Source organism: Neolamprologus multifasciatus, chromosome 5, assembly GCF_963576455.1.
Source record: "Neolamprologus multifasciatus chromosome 5, fNeoMul1.2, whole genome shotgun sequence".
Taxonomy (NCBI): Eukaryota; Metazoa; Chordata; class Actinopteri; order Cichliformes; family Cichlidae; genus Neolamprologus; species Neolamprologus multifasciatus.
Genome location: NC_140443.1, coordinates 11302530 through 11319479, shown reverse-complemented (window position 1 = coordinate 11319479; position 16950 = coordinate 11302530). Strand labels below are relative to the sequence as shown.

Genomic DNA, 16950 nt, shown 5'->3' with positions numbered 1-16950 from the left:
AGTGTGGTAGAAGTAACTACCCACTTCCAAGGGAAAATTTTTCAAAGATTTACTTTGGGGTAAACTTTTTTTTTTTTTTTTAGATAATGCTTCACAATAAATGCTCGAATAATTGCACAGTGCCCTCTCAAGATGGCTGCCAACTGATGAGACAAAGAATAAGAAATAACGATTCACACAAGGCAGAACTCCAGATTCCTTATTTGTTGCGCCTGGTGACATTTCGAGCACACCTGCTCTTCATCAGATTGTTTGTTTTTGTTTTCTGTCAAGTCATGAGACTTGTCTTTGTTTTTCAGCGAATTCTCAGATTCAGATTCAGAAGACTTTATTTATCCCCGAGGGGCAATTGAGAACTGATTCTAAGCAAAACATCTTGGTAATCCCTTCTAACCTACACGCTGTAAAGTTTAGGTTGATGATTGTTTCATTCATTATAAAATATTGTCAAGTTAGACCAAAACCAATTAGTTCGGACCAAGAAAATGCATTATCCAGCCTAATGCTGATACTTGGACCAGTTTATCTAACATGAGGCTGATAAAGTGCAGCAACATTTATTCTCCAGAAGATGTCACTGCACAATAAAAAGTTAGAGGCATTTCTCTCCGTGTCAGTGGAGGTCTGGAAATGAATCCAGAACCAGATTTTAATTTGACAAAAGTTTTCTTTGTTCTTTATGTTCTCTGCCATTACAGCCAAGTCTGCCACTACTTAAAAAAAAAAAAAGTATGTCTCCAAAGGGCCAGACTTGGGAAAAAGTGAAAGCCTGACAGCTCTTGTAAATCTTCTAATCATTCCTTTTATGCAACATTTAACTTACAAAATCACTTTTCCATTGTACATTTGAAACTGCTTGCTACAGCATTTTATCAGCACTGTACAACACAGTAACTATTCATGCCAAAGACTTAATGTTTAGACCTAATGTTTAGCTGTATCATCACTGAGATGGAAATTGTAGACATCCTGTGCATCATTGCCACAGAATTGAAGGAAGGACAAGACATCTGTTAAAATGGAGTCTCTTAAGGGTGTGGCAAGCCTGATCCAGGACTATAGGACAATGTATACCCTTGTATTGGGTTGCATCAGATACAAAAGGTAAGGTCTTTTAAGAGCAACATATCAGTAAAGGTTTCATAAGGTCACCACCACAACCTTAATAAATAAAATCAAAGTGGCTTTATCAACTCGTACATCATCACCAAGAAAAATAAATGATTTATGGCAATAATCCAATTTGTTTAGATCTTCCTGACAATGTACTTAAAGTGGCAGACATAACAGTACATCCTAAAACTATACTATGCACCTAAAAAGTGTCTAAAATTACACCATAGAGTGCTACACTGCTTAAACCTGCAACAACTGAGGCCACTTGGGGGCAGCACAACAAGCTGTAAACAATCATGAAGTACAGCATATTCAGTGTGGTGTAGTCAGTATTTGATAGCTTTAGCTAACTTAAGAAACATAATCATGTATTAAGAAATAAATAAGTATAAATCATTATCTTTGTATAGTATTCTACTTTTTTTTGGTAGTATTATTGTTGTTATTGTTTCTGCTCTATCCACTCTCCAGCTGTGATAAGTGAATTTTCCAACCGTGGGACTTAAAAAAACAAAAGAAAAATTGTCACCAGCAAGCGTCAAAGTGCACAGTGGTGCTGGGCTGTGTTTTTAATAAACCCACTGTACACAGTAGGTGGGTGGTATATTTGTTGTTGTTTATTTCTCTGAGTAATGTATGCCTTTAACTAGCTTGTAACTTTATATTTCTGTATTTATGTTTATCATTGTTCTTGGTGGTTATAGCAGCTTGCCTCAAACCACGAGTTTGTTTTGTTCCTGATTTACGTTTCGCTGTATTCTTTTTTCCCTATGGACACTTTTGTTGTTAGCAACCAAATTCTGGATTTTTAGTCTTGTTTAACAGTGGATCATTTACAAAGATGAAGATATAGGCTTTAAAAGTGCCCCTTCTATTGGGTTTTCACGGACGATAGTAGGTTCTAAAATTATTTAAATTCAATCTCGGATGAATAACATGACATTTCAAATAATGTTAATTACTTATTTAACAAAAATAAAACCAACATACAGAAGGAACATGTGAAAAACTATACACCCCATGATTCAACAGCTTGTAGAACCACCTTTAGAAGCAATAATAATAGCGCATTGGACAGACACATGACTCTGTGACTAGAAGGTGCCCAGGTCCTGCAGAACTCCAGATTCCCTATTTACTGTATATATAGATGCGATAAATAAGCAACATGACTGAATATGGCAGTGATAAATGAGATCAAACCAGAGCGAAAAGCATGACAGGCTGTATCTTTTCTTTTCTCTCTCAACTTCTCTGGGAGTTTAAGGAGCAACAGTTCCCGCAAACTCCCAGATATCCAACACCTGCCAAGTGAACTCGTCACCTCCATCTTTACCTGAAACTATTATCTATAGTTTAAAGAAAATTAGCCTAAACTGAAGTACAGTAGGGATATGGATGGTTTGCTTCTGGTCTGTTTTGTCTTTTTAAATAAAGACTCCATGAGCTGTGGGTGGGGTAGAGGGGAACTGCCTCTCTCTCTTTCGCTCTCTGTCTCCAGGAAACATATGGAACAAATCTGCCATTTGGCTAGGCCTCGTTCTGCCACGTCTCACAGTCATACACACACAGACACATACACAAACACACAATCACAGTCCTAACATCAGGGCTTTTACCTCTCTTCACCCTCTACTTTTAGTCCTCTAACTATACTCCATCTTCAGCTTTATTATTTTCATGTCCTTTTGTGTCTTCCATTTTCTCCTCCAGTTATGACTTTAATCTACCAAATTTCTTTATTTGCTGAAGGTAGTTAAAAGGGAAAAAATAGATTAATGACATGATGCTCCAAATGTCTAAAAAGAGGTCAAGTTGTTGGGTCCCAGTTGCAGTGTAGTTAAGGTCACTTGAAAAGGAGCATATTTTTCCTTCTATTTGTACAGTTAAAAATTAGTGCAACATAATTTGACACAAATTACTGTACGTTTGGATTATGCTCAGTTCTAAAGTGATTTATTGGCAAATCATTTTAACACTGTAGGTTAAAACAGCATATTAATCATATTGGTAGAGTGGCTCTTATGACTTTTCAAAAAACACAACAAACCTTTAGGTTAATTTTTCAAACTCAGCTTAAAATGAAAGCAGCATAGAAACAGAGAAGAACAATGCCTTCAACACCGAACACTTGTAGTAATGTTTAAGAACAGAAAAAGGCCCAGCATCTTCCAAGTTAAATGCAAATTTTCTATTTTCTGTAGGTTTTTTTTGTCATTCTTGTGCAAAATTTCTAAAAGACACATTTCTAAAAGGTTGTTGTGTGTACGTCTTGATGCATGCTCAATCATCCAGGTAAGTAAATCTCCAAAAGTTGATTCTGTTCATCTGGATGTAGCATTTTGTGGGAGAAACTGTTTCGTCACTCATCCAAGTGACTTCTTCAGTCTCAGCTGACTGCAGGTTTCCCCAATCTTATAAATTATTAAATCATTATGCAAATGTACTGTTCACATAAACGCACATCCTGAGTGCGCTCAATGTAGGTGCGTAGCACACGCACTGGACAAAGAGAATGCATCCTCCTCTGCTCCTCAGATGCAAAAGGAGGGGAGCAAAAGCTCCGCAACTCAACTCCATTGAGCTATAAGATGCAGGAATGATCTTGGGAAAATAGGCAGCACTTCTCGCTTTTGCTGAAGCCAAAGCGAGAAGTAATGCAGTCTTATATGAAAGAAATTTCATATCCACAGACTCAATGGGTTCAAACGGGGGGCTATAAACGGCCTCCAGCACCAAAGACAAGTCCCAAGCAGGGACACTGGACTTAAGCTCGGGTCTCAGCTGGCGAACCCCTTTTAGAAAATGTATGGCAAGGGGATGTGCACCTGGTGTCACCCCGTCAAAGCCAATACGACAAGCAGATATAGCTACTGAATAACCCTTAATTGTCAAAAATGAAAGGCCCTTATCCAGCAGCTCCTGCAGGAATGTCAAAACATCCACAATACAGCACTGAAATGGGAGAGTGTGGCGGTCCTGGCACCATTGCTCGAAGGCTCGCCATTTGTAAGCGTACAAGCCTCTAGTAGATGAGGCCCTAGCTTGTCGCTATCACACTAGGTGGCAAACCCTTAGCAATCAAGTTTAACCTCTCAGCAGGTAAGCATGAAGGCGCCACAGATCCGGGCGCGGATGAACCACTTCTCCTCCTGCCTGAGAGAGGAGGTCCCTGCGGAGAGGAAGCTGCCAAGGACTCGCTGCTAGCAGGCTGATTATCTCTGCATACCACGACCTTGTGGGACACCAAGGGGCCACTAGAATCAGAGAGAGGGAATGCCGACGCACTCTCTCTAGAACTGGAGATATCATTTTCACTGGGGGAAATGCATACAGGAGCACGTCTGGCCATTGGTGCGCTAGCACGTCCAAGCCCAAGGGTGCATTGTGGTCGATTATGGAGAAGAACAGGGGGCAGTGAGTATTTTCCCTGGAAGCAAAAAGATCTATTTGTGCCTTGCCAAATAGATCCCAAATCTAAGCCACTATTAAAGGGTGTAACCTCCATTCTCTCACCAGAGGACCCCCCTGGAGAGAAGGTCCGGCCCCAGGTTCAGGTGCCCCGGGACATGGGTGGCTCTTAGAGACAGAAAATGAACACTGCACCATAACAGCAGAGAGCAAGACAGCTTCAACAGGGGAAGAGAGCGTGTTCCTCCCTGCCTGTTTATGTAAGACACCACTGTTGAATTGTCTATTCTGACTAAGACATGCTGGCCCTCCAGGACTGGACGGAAATGTTTTAGAGCTAAGAACACTGCTTACAGCTCTATGTGGTTGATGTGCAGCTCGCGCTGGGTTTCTGACCAGATCCCTCTCACTGATGCACCCTCGCACAGCGCTCCCCACCCTCTTAGGGATCTGTGGACACCACCTTGCGAAACAACACCCTCCCAATCCGAGAGCCCTGATGCTGCAGCCCGAGCTCCCTCCAGGGACAGAGAGCTAGCATGCAAGACGCGGTTACCGGCAGCCTCCTGATCTGATGCACACAGGCGGTGAGAGAGAGTCCAGCGTTGAAACGCTCTCATTTTTAATAGTCCAAGTGGCATTACGGCGATCATAGATGCCATCATGCCCAACAAACGTAATATTGTCTGGAAACGCAGTCTGCGTCCCAGCTGAAACTGAGCAAGGCAGCAATGAAACGCGGCCACTCTGTGCTCCGACAAACGTGTGCGGCTGGAAAGCATATTTCCAAAAACCCGCAAACCACGACGGCTTCTGAGCTGGCAGAGGAGAGGGTCAGTCCACCTGCAGCTTCTCAGCAGCACAGCGAAACAGGGAGAAAAGAGAGGTGTCATCGTGACCGACCGGCACAGCAGCGGCGGCACCTTGGACCGACAATGAGCTCTCCTGCTCATCCTCCGACAAACCATGGATGTCCAGGCCGATGTCCAGCACGTCATCGTCTTCCTGGGGAGCGCTGGCGGGCTTCAACCCAGACTGAAGCCCGTCAGCGCTCCTGCATGGTTCCGGCTCGTCATCGGCTATCCCGTCAACATATTCCATGTGGTCAGCCCAGCTAATTGCGGGGACATCGACCGGATAATCCTTGTCTTCGGACTCGGACGAAGCTGGGGCACCAGACTCGGAAAGGACAGGGTCATGCCGTGCGACAGCCGAGGATTCCAAGCACTTTTTCCACAAACGTCACCCATCTTTGCAGGGTCAAGCGGCGGAGCTGGCGACAAAGCGCACAGGCTTCGGGCTCCGTCAACGCTCTCCTAGCGTGGACGATCCCCAGGCAGACAGGGCAGGCATCGTGCTGGTTGCTGTTGTGCAAAGACAAACCGCATCCCTGAGAACAGGGGCGAACAGAAGATTTCTGCTTTGCTCGCTTCGGTTTGGAGTCCATTCCAAAACGCAAAGCAAAACACTGCACAGGAAAACTTGAAATTATCGCTCCACGGGCAGCCTACGCACCAACTGCGCGGTGGAGGCTAACACCAACAGGGGCAGTTAAGCTAAGTTCAAGTCGGCAGACAACGGAGCTAACTAGCAGCAACTAGCTAGCCCAACTCAGCAGAGGTGTTGTCAGCGAGGTGAAGAGCGTAAGAAGGATGACTGTGATGACAGCAGCTATATGTGCAGGCGGGGCCGTGCGCGTGAATAAAGATTTCTTCAGCCAGGACATGCGAGGGCGTGATATCCCATACTTATGTGTTGTACCGAGTGAATCGACTGAAAGGGAACATTGAGTTTCATTGTTTGTTTAAAAAAAATACATTTTAAGTTTGTTGTTTTTCATTTATAGGGTGTTTTCTGAAATTGTGTTGTGACTAATACATTTTTTCTGAGACATTGTGTTTCCTGAAATTTCCTGTGTTTATTCTTTTTGAGCTCTGTACTCTTGGTTTTGTTATGTTTTAATAATTACTAAAGTGTATTTAGAAGATTGTATCCATAAAAACTGCACAAAAAGTAATTCTCATACAAAAGTAATTCTCATACAATCGTCCCTTCCACAGAATCTGCTAATTACTTCCAATCACCTGCCTCTGCCTGAATTGACGATGTAATACTCTCACAAGGATTATCAAACCACCTCATGTTTTTGATATTATCTTTTAATCTTCCATTCCAGTTTTAGTAGTTCCTCCTCACAAGACTTTGTAAGTTAAAAGTTGCTGAACACACATTTCCCTCTCCCTTTTATTTTTCTGAAAAGACTGTAAATCTTATAAATCTCCTTCTCAGAAACGTATGCACTGCCTGGGGAAATAAATCTGCTTTCTCTGTCTACAGTTCAAATATTTTAAATCCAAGAACAACAAATTTAAATCACACGTCTACACCTCTATCGTTCCCTCCTCTTCAGCTTCCACTGTACATCAAACAGCATCATGGGACACCAATAAATACAGTTCTGATCAACAGTTTAAGACCACTTGAAAAATGGCCAAAAAGAAAAATCATATTTTGCATGGTTGGATGTTAACGAGGCTCCAAGTACAGCTTTAACATGCAACAATAAGAAATGTGAGTGAGACCAAAAATGTTTGAGCGTGAAATTTATTGAAAACAATGCTTAAACTGAAACAGGCTGTTTTACAGCTGCTGAAGTTTAGGACCACATGCCTTTAAAACAACAAATCTGTGCAAAAATGTGGATTCATTGTCATTTTCTATCAGGTAGTCACACTGTTGTGATATTCAGATAGGAAAGGCAAAAAACCTTTCTCTTTCTGAATGTGGTCGGGTTGTTGAACTGCATGAACAGTATCTCTTGCAGCGCGCCACTGCTGCTGAGGTGGGACGCAGTAAGACAGTCATTTGGAATTTCTTAAACAATCCTGAGGATTATGGAACGAAAAAGTCAAGTGGAAGACCCCAAAAAATTTCACCAGCATTGAGCCGGAGGAGCCAATTGGCTGTCCGTCAAGACACTGGACAATCCCCGACCCAAATTGAGGCTGTTACTGGTGCAGACTGCAGCCCCATAACATCAGACGGCATCTGAGATTGAAGGGCTTTAAAAACAAAAAAAACGTCTTCAAAGGTCTTGTCGCCTTGAACGCCACAGAACTGACCGTTTGGACTTTGCAAGAGAGCACCAAACATGGGACATTGAAAGGTGGAAGAAAGTTTTATTCTCTGCTGAGAAAAAAAATTTAACCTTGGTCATCCTAATGGTTTCCAACGTTACTGGCATGACAAGCAGATCCCACCTGAGATGTTTTCTACACGCCACAGTGGAGGGTGCACCATAATGTTCTGGGGTGTTTTTTCCTTCAGTGGAACAATGGAGCTTCAGGAGGTGCAGGGGCATCAAACGCCCACTGGCTATGTCCAGATGTTGCAGAGAGCATCCCTCAAGACTGAGGGCCCTTGTCTGTGTGGTAATGACTAGGTTTTCCAACAGGACAATGCTACAGTGAACAATGCCCGCAGGACAATGGACTTCTTCCAGGAGAATAACATCACTCTTTTGGACCATCCTGTGTGTTCCCCTGATCCCCGCCATTTTAAGTGGTCTTAAATTTTTGATCAGGACTTTACTATAGTTTTGTCACAACCTCAACGTTTGATGCACTGACCTAACAGGAACTGCCACAACAAGTATAAGCAGGTACCTCTTATCGCTTTTATCTAAAATATCATTCTAAAACCTTCACAGAATGAAGTGAATGGTAATGATAATGCAAGCAGCTGGTTAGAGCCCATCAACAGAGGCAGAGAAGGGGCAGAGGGAGTTCAGGTTCCCAGAAAATACACTGAAGAAATGCAGGGTAGCAAAATGGTAGAGTCATTGAACAGGACATGGCCTGATTGGATGGAAGATCCAAAAACCCTCATCAATCCCCTAACAGCTAACTGAAATCTCAATCTTCCTTATAATTCTCATTAACTCACCAGCACAAAGTATGCCAGTGCTTCTTTTTCAAAATCTGCATCCACAATCTGCTCAATGACCTATACTTTTTTGATTTTTCTTTTTCAAGCTCAACCTTCTTGCCAACAGCCACAGATAAATGTAGATCCTTCCAAAGAAAACTAATAAGAAAAAAAACAATTAGCTAGATCAATGGACACCAACAATGTACAAGTTCACTTTCACAAAACCCATGACCCATGAATTATCTCACTCTTATTGCCTGTTCTTATTGTCCTTATCTTCAACATTATGCTGCTTTGTTGTATGTCAATTGCCCCTTGGGGATAAATAAAGTCTTTCTGACTCTGATCTGACATATTGCTAATAATGTCTAAATACCAAAAAGCCATAGATGAAAACATTTTTGCAAGTCAAGTCTTGCATGTAACCTGATCCAATAGTGGGTCTGGGATTTTTTTTTCAGTTCTAAATCAATTTGTCTCAGCAGGAGTTTCAACATATTTCCAATTGCCTGGTCTTTATTCTTGACCTGTTACACCTTTTAAACTATAAGCACAAGGTTATTACTGTTAATAAAATAAAAACCCAAGGTGCATAAAGCAAAATTATCCCCTACCTTCATTAACCCTTTAAGACCTACCATAGAACCAAGTGCACCAGAGCTTATATTATATTTTTACATGCTGTGGAGCCAGTTTTGGGAGCATTTCAAGTTGATATACATCAATACAACCATTATAGCCCAAATTTTAATAATATGTCTGCATTAAGTGCATAGTAATTACATAAATTGCAAAAAAGTGCAATAAACTACAAACAAATTGAAAATCGTTTTTGTTTTTTTAACATTTATCTCTAGCTAGAGAAATTTAAGAGGCTTATCCCTCAAAACTGTAAATACAAAAAAGTTGCACAAAATAGTTTCCCACCACACGAAATTTATTTTAAGTGTCTTCATAGTTTTATTTTTGAAATACATCAATTTCTATATACTGCAGGAAAAACGAAAATAAATATTATAATGCAAATATGCAAAAAACCAGCATATGCATCACAATAAACTATTTCCAGCAATGCAATATGAGTCCTAAGCATCCCAGAAACAACACCAAAAATCATAACGTCAAACATAACTTTTAAAAACACCAGTATAGGCTTATGAGGCCCTGATGGTAAAAAACTACATTTCCGCAAAATGACGTCACTTCCGGTTTCGGGCAGGTCATGACGGACATGCGATAGTTCGCGCTGATGGACTAGGAAGTGTTACAAACAGCTGATCGAATCGGCAAAGCGTGTTTCTGGAATATTATGTTTTTATTGCTGCAAGTGCTTTTTATGCAGTTTTTGCAAAGCTATATGTGGAAGGAAATTGTGACCTAGGACAAGCTGATGGCATAAGATGTATGTACAACTCCTCCGGTTTCATATGCAAAAAAAATTATTGTGCTAGCTTATGTGGTTGCAGAGCTACCGGGATTTAAAAATAGTTATGCAAAATGGAGCGTGCCCGCTCTGACCGGCTTTAAAGGGTTAATAAAGACTTAAATAGAAATCATTTACAACTGTATTACTTTGGTTAACGTTTTATCCAATCCATATCTGTCTGCTTACTGTATAGGCTCATTAATCATGACAGGTAAAGCCATCCAACTCCCTGGAAAAGTCCTCTTCAGAGGTTTGAAAAAATTACCCAATGGGTTTATTGGTCTGGCCCACCTGAGATCTACTTGGGCTTTGTGTTTTCCCAAATGTGATATCAGGAAAATATAAGAAAACGGCTTCCTCCACTTTCTCTTCGTGTTGATTTCTGACAGATTGGTTAAATATTATCTAAAAAATAATGGACTCCACCAATAGCTGTGTATAACAATAATATGCTATCTTATTTGACTGCATGCTGACACAGAAACATTTGTGACCTGTCTCGTTAAAACAGACAAGAAGCCTTAGTGAATGGTTTAAAAAAAATTTGTGTTTTGTTCAGTTGAATCTAGAGGTTTCTTAAGTTCTGCAGATAATAATTAACGTTTTCATTAACAGGGCTTTTGTAATGTCCAGGCTGTACCCCAACTCAAGCCCTATCATTGATGAATAGTTGGCTGATTGGATACATTAAAAAAATGGGTCCCAAAGAATCATTGGAGGTAATTTTGACCATAAATCAAATTCTCATTCCAGTATTGCTGAGTACATTGGTCTATAAGTTGGTGGGGAGTTAATGAGTTAATTTGAAACCCCTGTCAAATCAATGGGTAAACAGTCTTGCAACATGTAATTGTAAAAAAAAAATCAAAATCACTAGCTAAATCTAGCATAATTAACGGATCAACCTAGACATGTTGAGCCTATCTGGCTCATCCCACCAGAGCAATGAACAAATGCCAAGCTAATTCACATTATGAAAAACTAAAAAGTACACTTACCTACATCTTCACTACAATGACAACTAGAGTGATATGACAGCCATCACACAGCTGAAACTTATGTGAACTCAAACATGACAGGCTTTTTGGTCGGAATTAAAGGGCATTCAGTATTGTTATCGTCTCAGAATTAAACAGATATAGATTTCTATTCATGACTCGTTGAGTGGTCTCCCCTTTAGACCTCAGCCACACAGGTCTAAAGACTGGTCAGCAACTGGGAACTTTCAGCTACTGGGGAAAAATGCGTAGACCCTGACTGGTTGGTGAGTAGTTTCTGGAGGTTGCTGACTGTGAAATTGGTTGGATAAAAAGTACTGCACCAAAAATCTCTATGTGATTGCTGTAGCTGCTAGCAGATTGCTGTGGTTACCCATAGTTTGCATGAAAGATACTGACTTGTGTCCAAAGACTCACCATTTACTAATTTACCAGGGAAACCTGAAAAATTCAGTGAGAGCTGTGCCCAAAGAGCACATCCTCTGATTTTTTAGTGTATGGCAAACCTTTCCAACAAACCCAAACAAATAATGAGGCAAAGTCTCCACAAACTGCTGCAGACACTTTCAGTGATGAATCAAACGCTTCATGATCCCAAAATCACTGCAAAGAACTCTCAAAGGATGGAGAAAATTGGATATTTAGGCTGTCATACCTCACTCAACACATATTTACTGTCCAAAAACATGCAGACATTCACACAAAACAGAAACATACACCAGCAACTCATTCAGAGCAGGGCCAAGGCAAAAGAGGCCAGTGAAATTAAAATGTTTAGAGGCGAAGACTGAAAGGCCTGTTTGTTCATGTGAGAGAATCCCAGCAGTGATGCTCTCTGCAGGGAAAAGACTGACATGAAAAATGAGCAACAAGGACGACGAGCCAGTTGCTGTCTGGCTCTGGAGTGGAAAAATCTGGCCTATGATGAATGTGTGCGACAGAGTGCGTGTGTGAGATCAAGGGAAAAAAAATTAGGCTGTGTGTAAATCTAACAGAGCATCACAGCAGTCAAAGTATAAAAGTAAAACCACTTAAACCTGATTTACAAAGTAATGAAAAACCATTATGTTCTGGATTTGTTTTTGGCTTACAAACATTTTAAAACATTTAACATTATTACGGTTATTTGATTCAGAGATTCAACGCAGTACGTGCAGAAACTTCAGCCGATTTTTTTGCTCAAGTAAGAGTATAAACTTTTTTTTTAAAATTTATATAGCAAATTTAATTACAACAGGAACGTTGACCAAAGCTGTACAGAAAAACAAAATAACTAGTACCAAATAATTTATAACATTAGTACCAGTACTTTAACATGAATCTCACCAATTCGTTAACTTTCCATCCAAACTACAGTTCAGTTAAGTTGCCTGGTTCCACAGATATTTTTCAAACTAATGAGTATTTAATCTAAAAGGATTAATAATTAATAGTAGTAATAGTCAACTAGCAAGTATGAATGTGAGCATTACAGGTACTTAAAAGCTTTGCTTTGCAAGTCAAGCAAGAAAAACAGGCAAGCAGCTGAAGCTAACTAACTTTGGTCCTAGCATTTTAGCCCAAAAACCCAATTACGACATGCAAAAGTCAATTGTGGACCACGTATGGAAGAAGGTTTGGAAATATGTACTGTATTATTGCAATAAAAGCCACAAAGTCTAAGTTTTTCTCCAAATTGGATAAGGGACTGATCTGAATGGGTGTTACAGGCCGAGCTACAATTACCTTGGGCCAAAGATGACGTGGCTTGTCCACAAACTAAACTAAGTATATTGGAGTCCAGGAATAAAACTTTGTAAGATAAACTCCTACAGTTAGAGTCAAGCCCGGGTGCTTCCTGAGTGAGGTGTTCCAGATGTATCCTACCAGGGGGAGGCCTCAGTGGAGACCCAGGACAAGCTGGAGAGATTACATCTCTTAGCCTGGGAACTCCTCAGTGTTCCCCTGGATGAGCTACAGGAGCTCCCCCCATGACCCAACCTCAGATAAGCAGCAGAAAATAAATGGATGAATAGATGGATGGATGGATGGATGCACAAATCCCAAAGAGCACTAATGGTTTGGTTAGTTGATGAGCGATTTACAACAGTTGCTTTGTGTTCTAAACATAGGCATAGTCAGCACATTTCAATATCAGCTGGAAATACATGCTTTTTTCGGCATTAATATCAGCGAAATTAGAAATACACATGCAATGTTAAAATTATCTCCTAGTTCTTCCCTGCAATCTTGTCAAGCTGATCTCTTTTTAAATCTCGACACCAAATCCCAGTTTGTGCAGGCGCAACGCATTTGTATTTCCGATCTTTAGAGACAAGATCACAATTGAACAACCACAGGGTTGTAAACCCGCTAACAGGAGCAGTCTTTTAGACCCCAGCTCTTTATTAGAAAATGAAGAGTAACGGTGTTTCATCTCCACATTGTTGTGGAGACAAAAGAAGGATACTATGACCCAAAAATAATGTTAATAATGAAGTTCCTCAACCAAAAGTAAAAAATAAAGGCATACTGTGCTATCTGAAGAAGAAAGATATTTTATACTGAAGCTAGGAGTGAGATTTCAACCAGAATGGGTGCAGAAACTCATATTGGGTTCACCTGCACATGAATCAAATCTTTATGGTTCAGGCCATACAAACATACAAACAGCAGACGTGTTTTCTGCTCGAGCTGGTGTACAGGACTTAACTGAAAAACTCAAGTTAGAAAATGGTGAAAGCTAAATAGAAAATGGTATGGTAAAAGAACGTCTGATTTGCACAGTGTGGGTAAATCAGTTTAATAAAGCAGCTAGGCACTGAAGGAGCAATAAAAACACTTAGGAGTTTACTTCTCCATTTTTCAGCTGTGATATGCAAAAATACAGAAACGCAGTGGTAAGCACTTAAGGTGCTGGGTTTGAATCCACCATCTGGCTGAGGCCGTTCTATGTGGAGTTTGAAAGTTTTTGCATGTTTGTGTGGGTTCTCTAATAGTACTCCGGCATTCTCCCACAGTCCAAAGTCATATAGATAGTGGGGTTAGGTTAATTGACAAATGAGAATTTTGCACAGAGGTGGACATCTTTCTATTTTTATTAGCTAAATGTATGTGAAGATTATGTTACCAGAGGTGTGAGAGGCTACAAATACATTTTATACATCAGTTATTTCACAGAATGTGATACAGCATTCTTTGCATAAATGTTTCATGTTGCCTAGAGGACATGAATACTGACCAGGTCTCTCTTATGACCTGCTATTTATGACAGTAAAGAATGATACAGTATCAATTCAAAAGAGTTTTCTCCACTAACTCAGATTTCATGCACGTGAAAAAGCTTAAAAGACTAGCATGCACATCAATTCAGTATAAAGTGCATGAAGTAACATCTCTAGGGAAAAAAACGCTAGTTTTTAGTTTATTTGTAATTAAGTTATACACAAAACTGCTTTAACAGTTGTGATAAGGGTAAGCAGTGGCATAGAAAAGGCACAAGGATCGACAAGAGAGCAGAAATGAGAGAAACAGATAGAAAAATATAGAAGCAGGCAGTAATAGCCAGAATCACAGACACTGTTATTTTAGCCAGTAGCAATCTTAAAGCCAGAGCTTTTTGAAGACCAGTCCAATAAAAAGAGGTTTTATCCAGATGGAGTCTACTGTTGAGGAGACAGTCATGTTCTCCTCATCACAATTAGCACAGAAGGAAGCACTCAAGACCACAATGCCCTATTAAACAGACATAATTACATTAACATGGGAACTTCCCAGAATTCCCCTGCCTCCAAAAACACATGAAAAATGCATTGACTTTAACCACAAGCAATATATGAGCAGATTAACTGTAACTGTAGGGATAAAGAAGAGTATGCTACTGTATCGCTGGACATGTGTCTATGATTCATCAAAGGAAATAATCACAGAAGACAACTTACCATTTCTACAGGCCAAATATAGTCATGCACATCAAACTACTTTAAAGCCTTAAAGCCACAGCAAAATTAAAATACTGTAAACAAACAAGAATCTCCAGTAACTAAAGTAATATACTAAAAGCAATAAGTCTAGTGTGGTCTGGTCAGTCAAAACATAATTTTGTCAGCTTCAATCAAGGACCAATTCATCCATATTTGCAATGCACTGAGTGTAAAATTTTGAGCAGCTGAAAATGACAATTTGGCCAACAGCTAATATTCATTTGTGCTTTTTTCTTCTGTTACGCTATTTTTTTTTCTTTTCTTTTTTTCACAATTTTTGTTATGCTGTTATGGAAACAAATCTTTGTGTTTTAAAATCTTTTAGCTCTGTATCATGCAATTTTCAAATGAGGAAGCTAAGACTGATATAGGCATTGTCCACATAAAGTTTGTTTATATAATTTTAAAATAAAATAATGTGGTTAAATTGTTTCCATAAACTGCAAATACTGGATCATTTATTTTAAATTATGAATTATAAATCAGAATTTATTGGGAGGTAGTAAGGCTAGCTTTGTTTATATTATTGTTTTACTAAAACAATGGAATCACTTTCAGCATCTGACCACATGCCTCCTGAGCAGCTCTAAGACGAGACTTTTCAAATAAGTCCACCTGGGAGTCTTGGGGGGAGGTTGTGTCTCTTGGCCAACTTGGGATGACTCAGATGTCCTGGTTTCTCACTTCCAGGTCCAAGAACCAGTTCCAAGAACTCAGTTTCATTAGGACAACCATATTTTAATCAGTATTTTAGGTGGGTGAAAATTATGCACAGTGACTGCACAGTGAATATGTTTCTGAAGCATTTTGGCCTGCAAGAACATTAGCACATTTTCAACAGCTGATGTATGCTACCTTAAAAAACAAAAAACACAAACACTTCAATGATGAGCTTCTTCTGATGTGCCTGTCAGCACAATTCAGGCCACACGTGTTTGTAACTAAGTCACATCTTACTGATAAAGATGGTTCTAAGCCTGAAGACAAATGAGGTGATTTATGTCTGAATAGCTAAACACCAAGGGGCCACCAGGGTAACCAACAATTTCATCGTGAAGTACATGCATTATGTCTTTAAACAAATTAAAAGAGAGCACAGATCACTTTTGAGTTATTGCTAAACTTTCCCTTAGTTTCTGTCTGGGAGAAGGAAAATTCAAGGAATGCTGGGATAACAAACCCATTAGTCATCAGAGAACAGGGAACATCTATCCAATACCACTGCACACTGGAACCCACTGAGTCAGTAATACTCTCCATATGCCTCATACTGGTTTAATCCAAACCATTATGTCCCAGCTGACAGTTTAATTAGAGTTGCCTGTTGTCCAGTACCAACAGAATTCTATCATGAAGACAATATCACTGCTGACACAAAACAGTATGAAGAAAAGAAGATTTTTATCAGAAAAAACAAATGAACTTAACTTGCCAAAATGTCTCCATAGAGACAGTAAGAATCCACAAGTTGTTAACTTGCGCATATCTTTGCTATAAAGCTAATTAGTAACAGTTACAACAGCTGCAACTCCACCATGTCCATGTGACCCTTAGATGCTTCTCAGGCTGTTGATCCATCACTTTAGGAGTAGTAACTAAAAATTTGCTCATAATGTTGGTTTGAGGCAACGGCTGTTCTGATTTAGTGCTACATAAATAAAATTAAACTGAACTCAACTATATTGCACTCCTAAGATCTGTAATAGGGTTTAATGTCACAATTCACTATAGGGATGCACCGATCAAATATTTGAATTAGAAAGATATCTGATCCATACTGTTTTTCTTAGAGCGTTGCTGTTGGGTACACTCAGTTGACATACAGTGTATGTATGTATGTAACACTTGTTGAGATGCTTTTATTGCACTGTAACATATTTTGGATAACAAAAGAAAAAAATAACAGCAAACATATTAAAACCTGGTTAAGATGTGCAATAAAATTCATTATTGGACTTGATAACAGAAGTTGATGAGGGAAAAACAACTCCACCGCTCTCTTATCAGTTCCTCCATACACACAAAACATGTGTGAGTTTTTTCAGCTAGTGCGGGGAAGCGTGACCACAAACAACAGCAATATGCAGTAAAAGCTGACACTGAGCAG

General features: G+C 39.8%; 1 protein-coding gene across 3 annotated transcripts in view; it reads right to left on the bottom strand.

Moving 5' to 3' along the window:
• The window catches only part of cenpp (centromere protein P), a 109115-nt gene that overhangs the window by 52848 nt on the left and 39317 nt on the right, over positions 1–16950 (bottom strand). The gene's annotated exons all lie outside the window — the stretch shown is intronic.